The sequence below is a fragment of the Lonchura striata genome, chromosome 7, assembly GCF_050655825.1.
Source record: "Lonchura striata isolate lonStrDom1 chromosome 7, ASM5065582v1, whole genome shotgun sequence".
NCBI classification, from domain to species: Eukaryota; Metazoa; Chordata; class Aves; order Passeriformes; family Estrildidae; genus Lonchura; species Lonchura striata.
Window position 1 is genome coordinate 28909813 of NC_140709.1, and position 20898 is coordinate 28930710.

The 20898-nt window shown below is 37.4% G+C and overlaps 1 long non-coding RNA gene across 9 annotated transcripts in view; it reads right to left on the reverse strand.

The window, feature by feature from the left end:
• Positions 1-561: 561 nt before the first annotated feature.
• LOC144246654 (uncharacterized) overlaps positions 562-20898 on the reverse strand; it is a 56306-nt gene continuing 35969 nt past the window's right edge. For 5 of the 9 annotated variants that reach the window (XR_014956769.1, XR_014956768.1, XR_013340322.2 and 2 more), the window contains one exon: positions 562-20341. This is a non-coding gene — a long non-coding RNA (uncharacterized LOC144246654). The remainder of the gene's footprint in view (positions 20342-20898) is intronic. The other 4 variants (XR_014956771.1, XR_014956772.1, XR_014956773.1 and 1 more) reach the window with 4 other exon arrangements.

Here is a 20898-nt window from a genome sequence, read left to right on the forward strand (position 1 = left end):
TACTTTTTTTCTTTCCTCTAAAGAAGTTGCATTTCTCCATCACAGCTGCATTGGCAACAAGTAAACTGAGTCTTGGAAGAGCCTTGCTGTCCCCTGGAGCTATATTTGTATCATGCTTACTATCAGATATGCTTTCCAGAGAAAAAGAAAAATAAAACACAGGGCACTCACCAGCTGCAGCAGGTCCCTGCCGGTGCCACCAGCACTCTGCCTTTTTCTGCTGGGCTCCTGTCACTGGAGATGCTTCAGCCAGCCGGGACAGTGACCCAGCCACCAGGCAGCTCCCTCTGAAAATGCTGTTTCCTCTCAGTCTACCATCTTGCTGCCTTTTCCACACCTTTCCTTGAGACTTTTTTTCCCGCCGAAACCTCAGCGCCCGTCTCCCTCCAGGCCCCTCACACGCTCACGTGAGGAGCCTGGAGTCGCACACATTCCTCTGGAGCAGCCCAGCTCCCCGCGGTGCTCCAGGGGCTCCCCAGTATAGGGACACAGTGTGTGGGATTGGGATGGGGCTGTGGCACTCGGTGTGTGGGATTGGGATGGGGCTGCAGCCCAGCCTCATCCCCAGTGGGCTCAGCTGTGCAGGACAGGTGAATGGCATTGAAGGTAACGAGCCATGGAGTGCCCAGGTGCACTGAGCAACCTCCAAAGGGCACAGAGGGCACACAGGGGCACTGCATGTGCAATGAGGGGTGTGAAAGGTTCTGCTGAAGAACAATAAAGTGCTGATGCTTGAAGCCTTCTTTGGTGTCAATTGTACCTCCACTGTCGCCCTAAAAATCACACAGAAGGGTTACCCACCTGCTGCTTGCCGATGGTTTAATGCTGCCCCCAAAATGCTGCCCTGCTCACTCGGACCACCCGGCTGAGGGACTTCTAGCCTCAGGTTAGAAGGGACTTACTCCGTTTTGGCAGAAGGGCATCAGAGCTCCCTGACCTGCACATTCTGAGGGCTGTTTGTAGTGTTGATAAGTGGCCTTCTCATGGCTGGAGAAGATACAGTGGGAGAAAAGGACTAAAACCCACATCAGACACTAATTGTGTTTGCCTGAGGAGATGTGCTGTCATTCCCTGGCAGGCCTCCCCACAACTCGCAAATCTGGGTTAATTTCAAGCATCTGACAGAGGCAGAAATCGAAAAAAATATTGAGTTTCCACAAGCATCATCAGAATTGGAGCACCTTTGGGCTACAGCAGCATGTTTATAACATAAACCAGCCATTACACTGAGTGACAGTCCCTTAGACAGCAAGGCCGTATGTAGGGAAAGAGGCAGAGCATCATCGCTCTTGCTGTGGGAGGTCTTTGGGACAAAGGCCCCTTCTTCACCTCAATCCAGAGTTAGTAATTTAACAGGAGAAATAACTTCTTCACTTATTCAGAATTTTATAAAAGCACTTACTTATCTTGAAAATAAAACCTTAGGGAGTTGGTGTATTTGCATGGAACGGTACTGTCATGGAAGGGTGATGCCCACAGCATGAAAGCAAGGATGCTGCTGTCTCCCTGGGTGTATGGCAGCTTTCTGGAAGGAGATTCAAAATGTCTGTGAGACAGACACTCTTGTCAAGTCTATTTTAACAGGGAGAGGACCAAAACCTACAGTTAATTTACTGGGTGCCCTTGGCGAAAAATATTTGCCTTCAAGATTTAGAGTAAGCACCGGGACTCTTGTTAGCAGGGCCTGAATATTTTGCTGACTCACAGTATATATAATGAAAGGTTAATAAAATGGAATATATCTAGTTCATGAAGTCTCTTGATACTGTGTTGTAATTTAGTCCACCAACAGCCTTTATTTAAAGTTGGATTCCATGAGCCTGTTATAATGAGCTAAAAACTGCACAGATAAGCAGTTATTTCTGAAAATGTGGCTCCCTATCGATATATATTTTGCACAGCCTGTATATCTTAATTGAATTGAAATGAGCATAGGACCCTAGGGTTTTTTAGGTCTAGTGAGGCATTAAATACTCCAAAAGCACAATAAAAGTGAAAAAAACCCTCTACTTCTCCAAACTATTGAATCTTGTTGCTTCAGCTGTGGGCAAAGCACTTCTGCTACCTGGGAAGAACACAAAAAAGCATTGCTTGCAGCCCTTCATGGTCTATATCTGTAGCCTTCATACCTTCATACCTTAATAATTTTACTTCTGCCCTTTTGATGCATCCATCTTTCTAAGCATCCTATCTCTTCTTCAAGTTGCCTTACACGTGCTCATATTTTTTCCTTCTTTTCTTTTTGAAGCCTCTCCCTCCAGGAGTACTCCAGCATTGCTTAGAAAAAACTCAAGTTTTGGCAATAGTGACAAACCATTGCTTTCTGTATTCAGATGGGGTTCTATATTACTTATTTCTAAGGAAGTCTGTCTCTGTTGGAGTTGAATTAAGATCATGTAGACACATCCTGTAAAATTTTTGAATAATCTGAGTTATGTACATTGCTGCATATAGCAGCATGAAAACCAACAGTTGCTGCTCTGTGTGTTAAATACACAACAGGTTGAAGCTGATGTGAGGAATGATCTAACTCAAAGTAAACAGTGGGAGAAAAAATCCTTTTCCAAAGTTAATATTTTAAAAGCTTAATAACTGTTAATTCTAAAAACTGTTCTTATTTATTATCATGCTTCCTGCCTACCATATACCAGAGCAGTCCTGAATGCTACAAACAAGGCACTGATCAACCTATTTTTGAATGAAAGTTGGAGACACCAAAGAGTAAAGCACTTAGAGAAAGATCTGAGGTTTTGGATGCTTACCCAAATTGAGCTAAGACTGAATATTTTTGCTTGGGAATGACTCTTGGATGATACTATTTACATTGTCACAGAGGGACTATTATTGATCACCTTCCACCACCATGACTGTTACAGTGTCAATCAAAAGCAAGCAGCTTGCTAACATTCAGACTCCAGCTGTACAAATGTTCTCTTTTTGGGGCTCATTAGTTTGCTCCTGCTGGCATCTTTTCAGCCAGAAAAAAATCCATTGTGTTTTCATTCAGTACAAACATAATAGTATAAAAATATTTAGCATAAACTTGAATTCTAATTAACTAAAGATGGTCTTTCTTAAAAAATAATCAAAAGAACTCATTTAGACATTAGAACTACAAGTGACACACTATTAGGATGTATGGTTTTTACTCTGTATTTTTATATCTGAAATAAAGTTCACTGTAGTAGATTCACTACTTCCATTCCAGACTATGGAATAGACTTGAAATCAAAGACTGAAAGATTTCAGTATGACAGAAGGAGTTGTTGCCCACAAATTAAGTTACGTTAATTCAAATGCCAAGCAGAATACTTTGATGGATTGTGGTGTAGAACTGGACAAAGAAAAGAATGTCTACAGCTGTTATGAATTGCTAAATTTATTTCATCTGTGAGGAGAAAAATATTGATTTAATTGATATCATCCAGTTGGTAGTGTGACTGAAGAATAACTCAAATTCAGCTGCACAGATGATAGTACTGTAGCAAAGGATGGTGAAAAAAGGTGATTCAAGAGTGATAAACAATTTCATCAGAAGAGCTCAGACCCAGACTGCCTTCAAGAAAGGGCAAAGCACAGTCTGTGGACTCTATTGCTCCTTAAAGTTATGATAACCTTTGTAATGTCTGTGGGTTTTAAGCTAGGGTTGATTCTTCATGTACTTACACATAACTAGAGCACACAGACTAAAACAGTGATGACATGGGATGTTGAACTGCTGCTATAAATCAGGAGAAACTATATAATAAAGGAATTAACAAAGTTGTAATTAAGGGATGAATCAGTCAATAGGTCAAGAAATTGTTTACATAGCTCAGCAATATTCTTTAGATTCAATATCATATGGAAGTAAATTTAAATATATCTGAACAGCATTAGTAAATTTTGGGATAAGCTTCCTTTCCATATATTTTAATGTTGCTTTAAGAATCTTTTGTACTTCTTGAATTTGAGGTTTTGAGAAGTGCTATCTTCCCTGATATTTCTTAAAGTAAAATACTATCTTGTTTTTTCCACCCAAGGACTCAGTGTGTGACAGCTTAAGCACATGAACAGCCACCTTTAAGTTAATGAGATGATCTGTGTGCTAATGTTCTACATTTTTGTGAATCATCAACATCACTTCAAATAAAAATTCAGATACCACCATGAATGACAAGAAATCAATTCCGATATTCATCGCAGTGGATACAATTCTAAATAGTTGTGGTTCAAAGACACTAAAATATCTCATCAACATATCCTGCTGAAGCTGAAATTTCTTTCTTTGATTGTCTCAGCTTCATTTCAGTTAAAGAATATGCAAGAAAGCCAAGGCTCCTTATATTTCTTGTAATCAAAGAAACTTTATTTCACACACTATTTACATATTAGGTCTCTGAAGTAAAGCATTAGAGACTATTTTATATAGTCTTAGTTTGCTATAAAGGCAACCAGTCCAGTTTATCAGAATATGAATAAGTTCAAATGGAAAAGGAGCAGGACTGACTACACGTTTTTGCTCATGGCTGCCAAACAAACAGGCATGTGAGGAATAAAGCAGACAATAACCATTTAAAGAAATCCTGAACACATTAGAATATATCTAAAATCTGAATATTTTTCTCTATCTTGTCTGTTTTGAAACAGTCTCTTAGAAAAAATAATTCCAGGGCTTTATGTTAGAATCAGCATTTTCAAATGAGTAAATATGAGATAATTCAAACCATTGTAGGAGGGATTTAGTCTGTGTTGCATAAACAGGATTGAAATGAATCAATCTGTAAAGCCTGCTGGGAGCACCAGGCTCTCCCCAGAAACATGTACTTATCTTAAAACATTTGCTTACATTCATGTCTAATGTGTTGTTTTCTTTTTTTTTGTCACCAGTAGCAAAAACCTTTCATGCACTTTCTATCTCCTTGTGGATTTATAATTTGTTCTTCTTCGATATATTTATATTATTTATATTTATATTTATATTTATATTTATATATTTATATTTATATTTATATTTATATTTATATTTATATTTATATTTATATTTATATTTATATTTATATATGTAGTTGTGAATTTCAAGCAAAGTCTTCTTGTCCAGTGTACATGCAGAAGATAACACTTTTTTGGATTAATTTTCAGAGATTCAGAGTATCACAGAGCCTCAATGAAGAAAAAGAAATTAGTCAGGCTAAGAAAATAACAAGATTTGTGACTAACCTGAGACATAAATTTAGCGTGAGACAGCATTATGCCTTGTGCAATAGATTATTGGGGGAAGTCGTGCTGAGAGGATGGTGCCTTCTTTGGGTTCTCATACCTTAAATGTCCTTTTTTCAAGCAGAAGTTCACACTGATGTGTCTCAGAATCTAATCATGGTACCAAGACTCCTTTTGGTCTTTAAGTGTATTTTTACTCTAAACCGATGCTAATAACAAAGGAAGTGGCATCTAAAATACAGCAAAAGAAATATGAAAAGTATTGCATAATTTAAGGCATAAAACAGAGATCTTATGTTTAGATTCTTATTATGTAAACTATCAGCAAGTATCCTCTGACTTTTGTAGTAGCAGTTCAGAAATAGTTTGAGTGCTCTTAATTTTTATAACCTGCAGTGTTTTGTATTTCTTACAAAATTTTTAATTGCTTGATCTGCATCGATAATCAGTGACAAAAAAAACAAATAACCTCTGATTTTGATGCAAGTGTTTTACAGCTCTTCCTACATCATGAATCAAATGACAAGACAATCAGCTCAGCTTGATGTTGGAGCTGGAATCCTTTCACCATACCTAAGATATTAAATATTACTTTAATATTTTAAAATAATTTAATTTTTTAAAAATAATTATCTATAAAAACTAAAATATACAAAGCATAGGAAGAATGAGAGAACAGAAAAGAACAGAAGAATGGACTGGAGGGAGAGCCAAAGTTAAGGCAGAGTGTCTTACTGGTGTATTTTTCCAAAGGCCAGAAAAGCAGTTTCCATGCAAAGTTGTTTTCCCGTTATTCAGAGTTGTGGCTGAAGTCAAACCAGCATGACAGCTATGCAAACTCCACTTTAAAACCTGGTATTTCACATGTTCACTTGGCATTTGAGCTCCATGAAGTTCCTCTTGCACCAAGCAATTTTCTCTGGAATGATAGAAGTCTCATAAAGGTCAATTCTTATCTCCCTAAGTGTCATTAGATCAGAGCTAAAACCTCTAAGTTAGAGCTAGACAAAGTTCGCAAAACTAAAATGCCATTTACTGCTCTCTTTGTTGACTACATCTCGAGAAAATGTGAAGAGAGTTAATATATGCCAGAAGGATCCTGATTATGTTTGTGGAAAAATCCTTCTCTTCCTTTTCTCGAGTGTCTTTACTCCTAGAAATGTGAAGAATAACAGAAAATCAAAAGAGCCCAAGTGCATTTTTATATTCCAAATATTTTATTAGGTGCCATCATTTGATTAGTCTCTCAATTTATGGAAAGAACCAAAGTGATTCATAGCTTTCAATGGCATTTTAATCCTGTGTTTTAAAGCATCACTCTGTAGCTTGCTGTCTATGTTTTCCATGACACTGAAGCCTGTACTTGCTTGTAGTTAATTTTCAGCTTGGCTGACTGACTTTTGATGTTCCTGCTGAAAGTGTCTGTGCTTCTGCATCCTTCTGAGAGATTGACTATAGTGACTGTTTATTTCTTCTCTATTATCACACCACTCTGCATACACTATCTTATAGATATCTGCAGCACTTCTATTACAGTTTACTGAACTGCTTAGCCTGGAAAAGTCAAAGTCACTGGGAGAAAGTACTTATTCAGACAATGCATGCTAATTCAACAATGAGTCTCTGATTAACACAGCAGGACTGAGTTCTTGTGAACACTCTGCATTCTGAAGCTGAGTGACATTGGAGTGCTGATTAAATCAGGAAAAAAGCCTCTGTTGCCTTGCTAAACAGGACCTGGGCAGTCAGCCTGCAGCTGCCATCCAGCTGAACTTGCCAGGCTTTGGCAAGAGACAGAGCTGGCTAAAGAAAGTTTCTCAAGCCTATGCAAGAGTAACTGCCTTTCCATCTGCCATTGTGGAACATGGTTTGATTTACCCAGTCAGCAAATCTTGTCAGCTCCTGGAAAAATTATGCCTTTGTAGTATCACTTGACCTAGATCCTTCTGATGCCATTAGCAGCACAGTTTTCAGGAGCTTGTAGTTCAGCCACATCCCTCAAAGGTGCCATCATGCTATTAGTGCTGCTAGTTGTCCACTGTAGAAGGAAAAATCCAGCATAGTTATGTATTGAGTTATAGTTATTATCTATTGATTCTGATGCTAATCTGAGATTCTAGTTTGAGTAACAAAATTCACAGCTTCATAGGATATCCAGTTTGGACAGAAGTATGACTTCTCTATAAATATCATCAGTTCCTTCCTACAGCTTTGATTTTGCTTTGCTTGCCACCCAAAGACCATGAAGTGGCTGCATCAGCTGTTCAGTCAGTCCTCTCACCTGAAAAGATCAGCACAGTGGGAAACATGGTTTGCTCAGAAGGGCTGATCCAGTCTGAGCAAACAGGAAATTTAGCATTAACTGATACCTCAGCTGTTCAAATTAAAAGAGAAAGCAAACTCACTGAAATATTCTCCTTTTATTCCATCTATTTTTAATTTTTGTACTTTCCTATGATTGGGATGAGAAGGAATACAATACACACCTTTTTAAAATACACACATTTTAAAAATACAGTCATACAGTCAAGTGAGAACTGACTGGAGAATTGGAAGGGCCCCTTCCAGAACGGAATCCTCTATTGCCATCTCCATGTGCTGAGGTCCCTGACAATAATTACATAAGAAATCACATATGAAGTCTAACTTTTTAACTGTGTGCTGTTCTCCTTTGCAAACTCAAATATGCAGATTCATATATCTCTATTCACAATTAACTACCTACTCTTGCAACAGAAATCAAGGCTAATTCTAGGCCTTCACTTGCACCAGACAACTTCTATTTTACACAATGGCCAACATGAGCTCTACACCCTGTCCAAAGATATCTCCAAAATATCTTGCTATTAAATTTGAGATAACAAAGACACGTAATTTGGGATTATAATATCTGTGTTTCTGCAATAGAGATGCAGCACCTTTGAGTTTGACACATGAAGAGTAGATTCCTGGAGGAAAGCTCTATATGTATTCCTATAACTAGAAATTTCAACACTTACAGGAAGATTCAGCACTAACAGATACATTAAAATTTTTTGTTAGGAATGATAAAGATTTTTCAAAATTAATTTTTCTCCATCTTTATAGTATACTTGACACTAGGTTAGTTGAGGGTTAAGTAGTCACTCTTACTGGAGCCAATAGCTAACATGTCTGGAAGTCCAGTTAATTTCTTAAGCTATATTAGCTTAATGAAGCATGAATGGGCTCCTATAGTCTTATATGACAACTTGTCATTAATATTAATTAATGACACATCAGCACACATTTGAAGTGAATGATGAAAATGATCAGCCAGCCATGAAAATGCACTGAAACAACACTCAAGCAAGGCATCGGAGAGGCAGAATCTAGATAAACATGGATCAGGTTTTTGCTGTGGTAAGTTAACAATAATTGTTTTTACATTGTCAGAGGCCGCAAACAGATTTGAGTGATTACTTCTGCTTTCCCAGCTTGCTGCTCTTTTTTCCCTTTTTTAAAGATATTTCCTCAGTGATGTATAGAATGGAAGACAGCAGAGAGTAATGGTGCCAGAAATATGGGAAATGCAGATGATACCAGAAACAATCAGAAAAAAATATTCTACACCTGTCCATAGATCAGAGGTTTAGAGACCAGGTTAGGATTTTTTCAGCCATTCACTCCTTTCTCAATCCAATGACAAAGGAATGGGAGAACAGATTTGACAATATTTGGTTAGGTGTCAGGGTAAGCCAGAAAGCATACCAGTATTTTAGGAAGAAGAATTCCTCTTCCTCCTCTGCCTTCTCTTTATATAATTTGTTGTCCCTGTTCTTGCACTGTGACTTTGAATTGTGTTCATGGAAAAGGAATAGACACTGTAATGGCATTTTGTAATTCAGTCAAACTGTTCAGACAAGGATCTCAAAGCACCATTTAAAGTTGCTAATTCCAGGGATATTTCCAGCAGATGTGTCTACACGTGGACCAAAGCACCTTCTGCATGGTTCTGTGTGTCTGAGAAATGTCATGGGTTTTATAACCACTGGGGAGAGATGAGTCCTGGTGTCAGTAAGATAAAGACTGATTTTTTTATACATCAGCAAGTGCTGAAAATGGGAATGTATATGTATATTTTGACTTCATAGCCCTGCAGATAACAGTGGGAAGAAGCTATTGACAGCACCTCTTCAGCTGGACAAATAGCCCCAAACCTGGGAAGATCTGTAATGCTTTTTAAGGGGGTTGCACAATAGCTATATATGAAATAAAATTAAAAAGTAGTCAAACCTTAAGGGGGAAAACACAGATACTTTGAAGTCACTAACAAAATTCTCAGGATTTAATTTTGAAAATATTCCAAATTGTTGAATAAAACAGGGTAGACTTAGGAAAATAGAAATTCCTTACACTAAAATTTAGCAGATTGCAAAATATTTGATATGAGAAACACTGAAAATGCTATTCCATGAGCTGATTAAAATTTTATTGAACAAAGCTTTTGTGAAAATATTGCCATGTGTTGTATGAAATAATAGGCCTTTTAAATATTTTAAATTTTACTACACTTCTGTAACAAAATACACAAAAATCAGTTCTTTCCAGTGGTTCATGGAATTATTTCACTTTACAAAACTAGAAATGTGCCTTTTCACTTGGCCATGTCTCTTTAAGACATTCTAATAAAGTATGTTCAATGATCCAAACTTTGAAAATTTGTACCACCTTATTTCAATAGTCAAATAATTTCACAATTTTCTTAGCAAAATTAATCTCATTGTAACACTGTAACTTTTCTGGTAGAGAGCTGTGGTGTCTGGCTTTCTATCTGGTTTTCTTGCAATACTACCATAAAGCACAAATTTGTTTTTATGTAATGTGATAAGGATGCAAGAGTTGAGACAGGAACCTTGCTTCTGTAGAATTAATTCTTTTCTTATGCACTGCAAATGAAGAATTATGCAATCTTCTGCTTTTGGTGAATGAAAATTCGAAAGTAAACCTTTCAAAGCACTTAATTTTAAATCGAATACCTATAAGCACCTCAAATATTTAATATATGACTGGTAATGTGGCTTCACCTACAAGAAAATTGAAGGAACAGACATCTTTCTGCTGTGAAGATGGGCAGAGATCATAAGTGAAGTAAGAATGACCTTTGTGCTGAATGGAGGCTTTACCTCAGCCTTAGCTGGGTTTATAAAACCCATCATTCACTGCAGACATGGCAACTAGCATTATAATGTCTGAATTAAACGTGATTTCCCCAGCAGCAAATGTTTTAATATAAATTTAGCACAATGGAAAATTCAGACACATTCTAAAGCAGATTGTGTCGAAAGCAGGGAGATAAAGACTAGACTAGAAAAGAGGACAAGATACAGGTAGGGTTGAGCATGCCAAGTACATAGAGGCTTGGGAAAGCTCTGCACAACCATGTTCTTTCCAGGTGTAGTGGGAAGGTCAGTAACATGTTCAGAGGGAAGGGGATGATGCCCTATGGCAGATGCTGCCTGCTGTGGCTGTGTCCTGCTCAGCCTCGTTAGTGCAGTGCTGAATCCAAGCTCCCAGAGCTTCTCTTTGAGCATCTCAGGATTGCTTTGAGCCAGCATGTGTCTGCATGGAAAATGCTTGAAAGCCTCCCTTGTACAGCCTGCTAAAATCACAGAGCGGGGACACGTGTGTGGGGTCTGTAAGTTATAAAGGGAACTTTTTCAGGGGAATCTCAGTATAAGGACTGAGGTACACCTAAGCCAGATGAGGAATGCACTCTAAAATGTCAAGTGTGAACTCCAGTACACGTCCAGGAGAAACTGAGGGACAGACAAACAACTTTTATGGTTGGACATAATAGGCTTAGGGAAGAAGATGAGGATTACCTCTGCTCATTTTCAGACTTTTTGACTGTGGCAGCCAAAACTCACTTTCTGCTGAGGTCTCTTCTAACACCGATTTAAAAAGACTGTAAACACGAAGAGTTAAGGAAAAAGGTTGGACAAATGACTTGGGTGTAATCCTGACTGCAAAAACTCAGTTCAGCCTGCTGATTTGATGGGGCTGGGATTTCACCTTGAAGTGAAACTAAAAGTGCAGAGATTCTCCTAAGTGTTTGCTCTGTCTGGCAACACAGAACACCTTGTAGCAGGAACACACATTAAAACATCAAAGCCTTTATTTGCTCTGTGCCAGTTCAAGGCACATTCTGCAGTTCTAAACACTTCAGCATAACTTTCCTAATGTGAGAGTGGCTTATTTTCTCCTGTAAAGAAGAACTAGTAGTCAGCTTTCTAAAGATAGTGTCATGCTGTCCTAAATTGCTTGTTCTTGCAATAAAATAGGCATTTTCTTAGCACAAAGGAAATGGCTAATTAAAATTTAATTAAAATATTGAATACCTTGGATGTTTTTAAAGGAAAAAAGTACTTGAGAAGTAATGGCTTTTCCTTACAGGTTTTAGTTTTTCTCCTTTACAGTCAAGAAAGAGCACTTAGGTAAACTCAATTAAAAAAAAAATCTCTGAACTTTATATATAATAGAAAAAAATGTGGTGAGAGACAGTAAAAGAAAGAAATGGAAGTATAAATGCCAATAAAATTTACAACACAATTTACTACAGTATGAGGCCTGATTCCTACATGGTTGGGTCCTTGGTTTTTATGCTCACCCATGCTGAATGAAATGCAGAGCAGAAGTGTGTGCCTAAATCCTGGTGGTTTCACTGGGATGTGCACAATTGAAAAGCTGGCAGGTGCCACCTGGGCCAAGGATGGACTAAAGTAATGTTTTTGCACATGTGTTAATTCACATATATTGGTGTTCCCTGGAGGACAGCAAACTATTTTCTCAGACCAGAGGACGGAGGAGTGAGAGGAGACTTTTACCTCCATCTACAGTTGTTCTGAGACTGCACAATTACAGCAGTGTAATTTAAATTCAATAATGTTTTATTATAGACAGTTATTTTTAACATATTGCAAAACCAGCCACATATATGAATATACTGAACTTATGGGAGAAAAGCAAAAAATAGTTAAAAAGACCCTCAACTTTTCTTCTCACCACCACAGGAAAATAAATTCTTCCACTTGTACTTCTAAGTCACTGCCATATTTACCAGAGATAAAGTAATTTCTTATCACCATTTAGTTAATTCTTATACCAGGTGTCCCAAATATACCTGTAAATTTTTTTGAATATGAGGTTCACCTGCCATGTACCAGAGGCAAACATGGCCAGATCTCTGATGCAGTCTTGCGTGTCTCAAACTCAATGTGGAAAGTCCATTACTGTGCCTTCAAAAGTAATTTCTAAATAAAAATGCAGTGGCTAACGGATTCTTGTCTCTTGTCTTAAAAGATAGGTAATTTCCTTGCCCTGTGCTCCCTTATTTTCCCTAGAATGAAGTATAGGGCAGAATTTTATTTGTTGAATTATCAGCAGTAACTCAGGCTCAGTGCTGACCTAAAATCTCCCTGCTTAGAATCACTGAAGTAGAAAATAATGAAGGCAGTGTTGTTTCTCAAATGCAAAACTTGAAATTACTGCAATGCCTGTAAGTTCAAGGCCTCCAGAATTTACTCTTTGATTCCTTATAATAAATTCATATGTAGGAATTTTTACCTTTTTGTTAGCTATTCCTGTACTGAACTAGATAGCTTAATATAATAGTTTATCTCTCCTTTTTTCTTTTCCCTGAAAACCCTTGTTATTAAAAATATTGTGAATATTGTTTATGGTGGAAAAACAATCTACAATTTTATATAGCCCAGCTATATTTTCTTTTATTTTCATGCCCATGTGGAATTTAGGGCTTGAGCACAGCATTATGGAATAGCTGCAAAGATTTGAATGATGATCATGATGTCTTCTGTTGCTGCTTGAATGTCATCATTTGGCCAAAGTAAATATTTGGAACTTAAATGTCTTGGTCTTCTGCTGCCTTCTTTAAAAGAGTGAATATTTTTATGCCAGAAAGGATTCTTATTCACGGTTTTTGGTAGCTTTCAAATGATGTATCATTTTGAACAACATTTCTTTGAGAAGCAATCAAATGACTTCATTAAAGATGGTGTTGGCATGTGTCAGTGCTGCAATCATCATCAGCAGTTTTCATCATTTGACTAGAATAAACTATTCCAGCTAATGGCAATTAAAGCTCTGAGTACAACTTTGGTCATCTAAGCAGGAAATCCCACCTAAGATAAAGATACCAATATGGAAACCTCCCAGTCCCCTTTGCAGGCTCAGGTATGTTGGTAAATATCTTCCTTTTGCTGCTTCTCTTCACTGTGTTTACTGCAGTTGGCCAACTACTGATTTCTGGCTGACATTAGGGATTTTTTTTTTTTTTAATACACAGTGAGCTGTCTACCTGTCAAAGATTTCCTCTCAGTCCCCAGGGGTGAGAGGAGCTGAACAGCATGGCTGGAGAAAATAAATTGCTCAGGACTGTTCCCTACTGTGCTGAATCCAATACAGAAATACAAATGAGAGCAAATAGTGCAGGCAAAGCCTCCCAGCACTGTGCTACATGGAATGTCTCTAGACAGAAGCAGGAGGAGACTGGACATCCCTGGTATCCATAAAGGCCAGGGACACCCCATCCTATCAAGTATTGTGGCTGATTTAAGGTGTGCTACTGCAAGGTTCTCTGGCCTTCATTTCAGAAACAAACAATACATGCTGAACCTTTAGTTTTACTTCCTGATAGATCAGAAGAAAATGGAATTATTATTTTTTTTTTCCTTGTGACATGGTTTTAGGGGATTTTGGAGGACTGCATATCAAATTAAAGAACAGTTTCTCTTCAAAAAGGGTATCTACATACCATAGGGATTAATTTTGTTTACATGAAGGATTTTTGTTCATCAGCAGCTGTAGCCTGTGCATGTTTGCTTTCCCTGTAAAGTGTTGCTGTCGGCTGCAATAAGATGATAGTTGAGTTTCCTTGGCAATGACTGCCTCTGCCCTCTTTTGGTGCTACTCAAGTGTGGCGCTGCTCAAGGCAGGTCTGGGCCTTCATTTCACAAACAAACAATACATGATGAACCTTTAATTTTACTTCCTGATAGATCAGAAGAAAATGGAATTATTATATTCCAGGCTCTGTGTGGACAGTGTCTGTGCAGCCATATTCTGCAGCCAGCTCTGAAGAGAAGGAATGAAGGTGGACATTAAACACTCTGCTAATATGGCATTTTGCTGTCTCTGAAGTGTTCTGGTTCACATGAAAATAACTACCATAAGAAAAATTTAGGAAATATTAAAGAGCCTGGGTATGTAACATAAAGTAGGTGGATTCATATACTGTAGGATATTCTACTAATAGAAGATGTACCTTTGCTAAAATAATTTTGTATTATTAATATTGCATATTGAATTTCATATTACAATTTGTATTTGATCTCATTATTATACTCTCCTAGACTGCCATACCACACGGGGGAGTTGTTATCTTGAGCATTTGGTCTAGTTTTATTTTCTGATTCTTGCTGTTCCTTTAGAGTTGCTGCTAACATGAGAATTTGGTGTTATGTATTTTCAATCATTTGTGTGCCTCAAAGGGCTCATTAGACCTCATTATTTGAAAGTGTGTGTTAAATAGAGGCTGATAGAGAGATATACAGGCATATATATTGTAAATGCATGGTATATATTGGTATGTTTGAGGGGGAAGTTGATGACTGAAGTCCTGTATGTAAAGCAGGAAACTTAAATATGCCATTGCTATTTAATGTTGAAATAAGAAGGAAGTTATATATCCTGAGTTCCTCTGAAAATCTAGCTGCTCATGCTTAGGTAAATATGACTTGACGTCTTTAACTACAGATTCTTATGCATGACTGAACTGCTCCTCTAAATGCAGGTTTATGTATATAATAGAAATCAAATGAATGTATAAACATTTTCACTTCATAGCATAGCAACATTACACAAGGCCTGTGCTATGGTGATATTGAATATTGGGAAAGGTTGCCCCTTGAAATAATGCAATTTATATATTGAAGGCTGCCAAAATCAACACTGAGACTATAACACTCTTGTTGCTGTTATTATTAATATTCTTTCTGGGTAATAATTACTTGCTGTTCTGTTCACTTCTTTCCTTGGTAATACATAGAGCATTTTTGTTAAGATAGACATCTTTACAGTATTACTCTCTTGTATATTCTGTGTGCCTCAATATTTTTTCCTTCCCTCTTTTCTTTATTCTTTTCCTATTTCCTTCCTCATTCCTGCCATTGCAGGGACAAAAGTTTAGACCAATCTTTGCAGAAGGTAACTTGACTTCATTTAAGTGGTCATTGTGGCTCTGTGTAATCTGGTGGATGAGTTGTTTGTAGTTCTGTTTCCTTTTCAGGAAAACTTCCTGAAAGCCTGAGATGAGCCTGAGCTCTACTTACACTGGAAAAGGGGCATTTTTATGAGAAGAAATTAATTATATTGCAAATGATAAATTTATTTTTTCACTACAGGGCTTTCTTGTTATGATGAAAATGGCTTTTAAAAGGCACAGATCCCCTGTGAACAACATGAGAATCATAAGGAGTAATTCTTACATGAAAATAGATCATTCATTTTAGGCACTTTGGAAGAGTTAAAGAAAGATACCCTCCAGACAAGGATCTAATCAGTAAACCTCCAAATCTATCTGAAGGGCATTCCTATTTCTTGGATAAATAAAGTGGGAATTCTGGTAAGATCAGTTTTGGTCAAGAAGAAGTCACCTGCTCAGCGAGAGTTGTTCTGCTGCCTGGCTTTCCTACTACAGGAAGAAAATGAGGAGATCAGATCCAGTTTTGTGATCCTCTGCCATTGCATTTAGTATAGAAAAGAAATGATACACCTGGGAAAGATTGGAACCAACACGGATTGCATTAGAAAAGAAACATTTTCCTCCATCACTGCAAATATATTTCCTGTGCAAGAAACTGCCTGGAACTCAAACATCATTCTAGATTCCTTGAAGCTTAGTGTTAGCCAGCTACAGGTGTGCCTGTCATTTCTGCTTGCTCTCTTCTATAAAGCTGCATTTGTTCACTCGTGCCACAAAAGCAAACGTATTCTCATATCCTTTGTAGGCACCTGTCAATATTTTTGGCATCAGCTTTCTTCCCCACATTGCCTATGGGCTTTCTGTGAGTGCTCTCCAGCACATGTGTCTCCCCTGTTGAGGCAGAGCCCAGTGCTTAGGACAAGGAGATCAGGAAATACGCAGTGCTTGGCGATAGCTCGAGATCAAAACAGGATGGCTGCTGCTCTCTGCATGGGCATGTGAGCTCTGCAGCACATCTGATACATGAATGTTTGTCTCCAGATGGGTATAAATCTGGGCTCTCAGGATTTGGAGTGCTAAATTTGTCAAGATGGCATTGTGAGAATATTAGCTGCTGGCTGCTAAACTCTTTGTTCACCAAGAAGGCTGCTCTTGGCACTTCCTGATAAGCTCTGTGAAATGTTTGTCATTTTTACTTGCCTTTTTTTTTTTTTTTTTTCAAAATTTCTAACTAGTGTTTATCTTGCCTAGGATTTAAAACTACATTTGCTTTAAGCTATGTGAAATAACATATAAGTAAACAACATAAAAATCAACTTAGCGATTTAAGCAACATCTTCACTATTTAAATCTGCCTCCACATTTTCCCACTGCTGTTATACATTTTTGAATATATATAGTCTTTTAAGAAAAATCATATAAGTGTACTAATTATATGCATTAATCTTCTTGAACATAAGATTTAGCAGAAAGTTTCCATCACAGTCAGGCAAATACCCTCCCCCGTGCTGCTTATGCCAGGATGCACAGTACTATCAATTGTTGTATTACCTCTATTCTTTCTAAGCTTTTGATTGCAATCATAAACCTTAAAAGGACTCATTAAGCTTTTTTCACTTTTATTTCCATGTGCTTGGAGCACTCTTCAAAAATAAAAGTTTTAACCTAAGTAAAACTATTCTGAACATGTTCTAAAAAATCAAGCCAGGTCCTAGCTCAGCGAGAATTTGTGGTCTTACAAGAAGTCCTTGGTTCTGCACACAGGCTATCATTAATTTTAGGCTCTCAGAATATGGGATAAGGTTTAGCAGTCCACAAACAACAAGGATAGTTCTAATCAAAGTGTAGAACTAAAGTTGGCCAGGTTTAAAGAGAAGTTTGTGATGTTAAGGTAGCTAGAAAAGTAAATTAACCCCCAAATTTAAATTAGATGAAGTGATGCACAATCTGAAGTTTTGTGACATACAATAATTTCTGCAGATTAGAATAATTTTCAGGAAAAAAGGAAGAAACATTACCTTGCATGCATTTTGGAGGATGACAGGAGTCTCTTTGATGATCATGCTTCCTCTCTTTTATATACTCTGAAGTATTTTGTTTTTCTTAAGGTTTTTGTTTTTCAGTAAACAATACATATTTGTCTGGGAAGTCAGCTAGCAAAATAAAGTGGAATAGTTCAATTGAAATGGACATTTATGCTAATTCACACCAGCTCAGGACTAGCTCATGTACCAGGGCTACACAGTCCTTTGAAAAATTACTGCAATTTATTTTTTTTTAAACAAAAGAACACTGTTCTTTGGGCTATGGAAAACAACTCAAACTTCAAACAAAATATTTGGCCTGGAGAGTATGGTTTTGATTTTCCTTACCATAAAAGCAGCCTTACTTCTACAACAGCTTAAATAAATTACGTGTTAACATTTACAGCTGTTAACTCGCTCACTCATCCCATCACAACAGATCAGTGTCAGCTGGAATGAAAATTCCATTAAAGCAACTGCATATAACAAGACAGAAAGAATTAGTTCTGGAAAGCTGAAACATTTAATTACATGCTGTTTCCTGGGAATGAACCACTTTCCTTGGCCTCTCAGTCCAGTGAGTTGCCCCAGGCTGTGGGTGAGCATGGAGATGTGCCTGGACACCTCTAACAGTAACACAACTTTAGAAACAACTTGATCCTGGCTTTGAGTGGCCTGTCTGAAGAGGTTTGCCAACAGCCTCATCTCAGAGGGGCACTGGAATCAAAGCCCTGCCATAGGAGTTTTATTGGTTTGCTGTGTTTTAATTGGTGCAAGATGGCCAGGATTGGGTCAAAATAAGGGTCTATTTGATGATAATGCCAATGAATAAAAGTGCATTTTTAACCTCAAATATAGTTAACTGCTCAAACTATTTACCTTAATGGGATGCAAAAGAAAGACAACATTCTCTTATGCTGATTCAATATTGTTGCTTTTTTTTGGGGGGTTCCACATCTATGATCGCTGTTCTAACTCTTATGAACACTGTTCCAAATAAAATATGTTTTTCCGCTGTATTTAACTAGAAACAGTTTTCAGGCTGCTCTTGTAAAAACAGAAAGAAAAGCAAACATGACTTGAATTCTGTCAATGCAAATTAAAAATATGTTAAGAAAAAAAAATCTGATGTTAGTAATGGCCTCATAACAAGGTTATAAATAAATTGCTCACTGTTCTCAAGTATTTTTAGTAAACAGAATTGGGAATAGCACAACAAATCCCCAATGCCCAATTAAAGTCTCTTAACTAATTTAACAAATGCATTGTAAATGGGTAGCTGGAGATACTTTAAGTAAACATACATTTCACAGAGGAACTTTAATAGCCAAACAAATGGAAAATCAGTTCAAATGCTTTAGCTTTCTCAATTGTCCTAAATAAATTAGTCATAAGAAAACAAACACAATTAACAAGCACAATCATCATACTTTCTTTTTTTAAATCAGATGACAGCATTTTGCTGCATGTGTCTTTCACGAATGTCTTGACTGAGAAACAATTTACAAGGTGTTCAAAGCCTCAGTAGAGTTCTTTCTCCTTTTTACCCAGGGTTGCAATTATTTTGATGTGCTTTGCTTGTTTTGCTTTCAAATTATTTCCAAATGAATGGCGAAAAACCCAGTTCACTTCAAAAGTCTGAGGATCAGTTAACTTAGTGGGGAAGTCACTCGGCGTGTGATTTGTGAAGGAGGCACAGATCTCTCCTGTGCTCCCTCGGCAGGACCGTGCCAGCCACCCGAGCGGTGAAATGGAACATCTGGCTTTCCAGGGAAGATTGCTCTGGCATTTTGCCTGCACAAATTTTGTCCTTCTGGAATCCCTGTAAAGAGTGCAAACTGTGCACCAATTAAAGAGGACTGAAGGACACACAGAGCAGCTGAGCAGCATGTGTGCTGGGTCCGCCTGTGATGGGATGGTATCAAGCAGGAAGATCAAGTGTAAAAAGAGACAGCTGTGGAAAATCGACTCAAGAGCAAAAAAAATTAACTCAAGTTAACAAATCAGGAGGCAGAAAACAACAGTACAATGTGTCTTTTTTTTTTTTTTTTTTTCTGCAGCACTTAAGACAATAAAGTCTTGGATGGTGACTAAGTTTTCCCCTCTCCTTCCCTCATGACCTTTTATATATATATATATATATATATATATATAAATTAGTAATATCCTTATCAATCAGATGTATTTCGTTCATGATACTTTCACTCAAACTACATGAACATAAATTAAAGAACTGATTCTTCTCCCTTCACTGTGAAAATTTACCAGCTTGAATATTCATACAAACAACCATACACATGAGCTGCTTGTTCAGGTATCACAAAGTAGCAGTCAGGATTTCTTAGACTACAGAAGAACTTGGCATACTCCTCTGAGTGGCATTCTGGCTTATGCTATATGGAAAAAGTAAAGCAAAACATGACTTAATAATTTGGAAAGATTGGTCTCATATGACATTGGTGAGTCAGTTCCTTGGTTGTGATCAAAACTTCAGACTCATATATTTTTAAAAAATAGGAGAAAGAGTGAAAAAGAAGTACAAAAATGGTCCTGAAAGCTATAAAAATACCTTATGATGCCAAACAAAAAAGATTGCTGAAGTGAGTTGATGAAAACAATGAAAAACTACTTGATCAAGTTCAAAAACAATATTCTGGACGATTTCACAACCTATCTCAAAAGAGCTAGTCTTTGTAGTAAGAAATACATAATTCTCATAACTTTAAAAGTAAGATTTGACAGAACTTGTATGGAATAAATAAATTGTTAATGCATTTAGGAATAGTTATGTCCAAAAAAGATTAAACTATGAGACACCTACCAGAATTCCTGCAGGCCAAATTCAGATACAGTTCTTTAGGCACTTCTTGAAGAACATCTGTAATTAAAGAGAAGTCTGTTAGGCTTCATTTGCACATTATGGTGAGGAATAACTGCCTACTTCAGATTTATGCCTATGCATAAATGAACTTCAAATATCTATATGCTAATATTAAAAGGGAAAGCACTAAACATATTGGTGCAGCAAATGTCATAATGTCCTGTCCTAAAAGCTGTGTTTCTGATGAGTTCATGTCTATCTAGAGAGGCTGAAAGTTTTTTTCTAATAGACTTTGCTAAACTGGATTTGTTGGTTGGGTGCTGAGGACAAGGTTCCTTGGAAGAAACTGCAGCTGCAGCAACAGCAGGAAAATCTCATTTATTTTCGATATTTCATTGGGCAAGATATGGAGCATATGAAAGAGACCACCTAGAAAGGTGGGCAGAGGGGTTGTCTACACCAGTTCTCACCTAGTTATATGAACTTCCAAGAGTTTTCCTGAGGGAGGTTCCACACCACTGGCAATATTGCTGAGGGAAAGCCCAGTGCCTTCTGCTGAAACTGATAAAATCTCTGATGCTGACAGGGAACAGTTAGGAAACCAGTTGTGATTT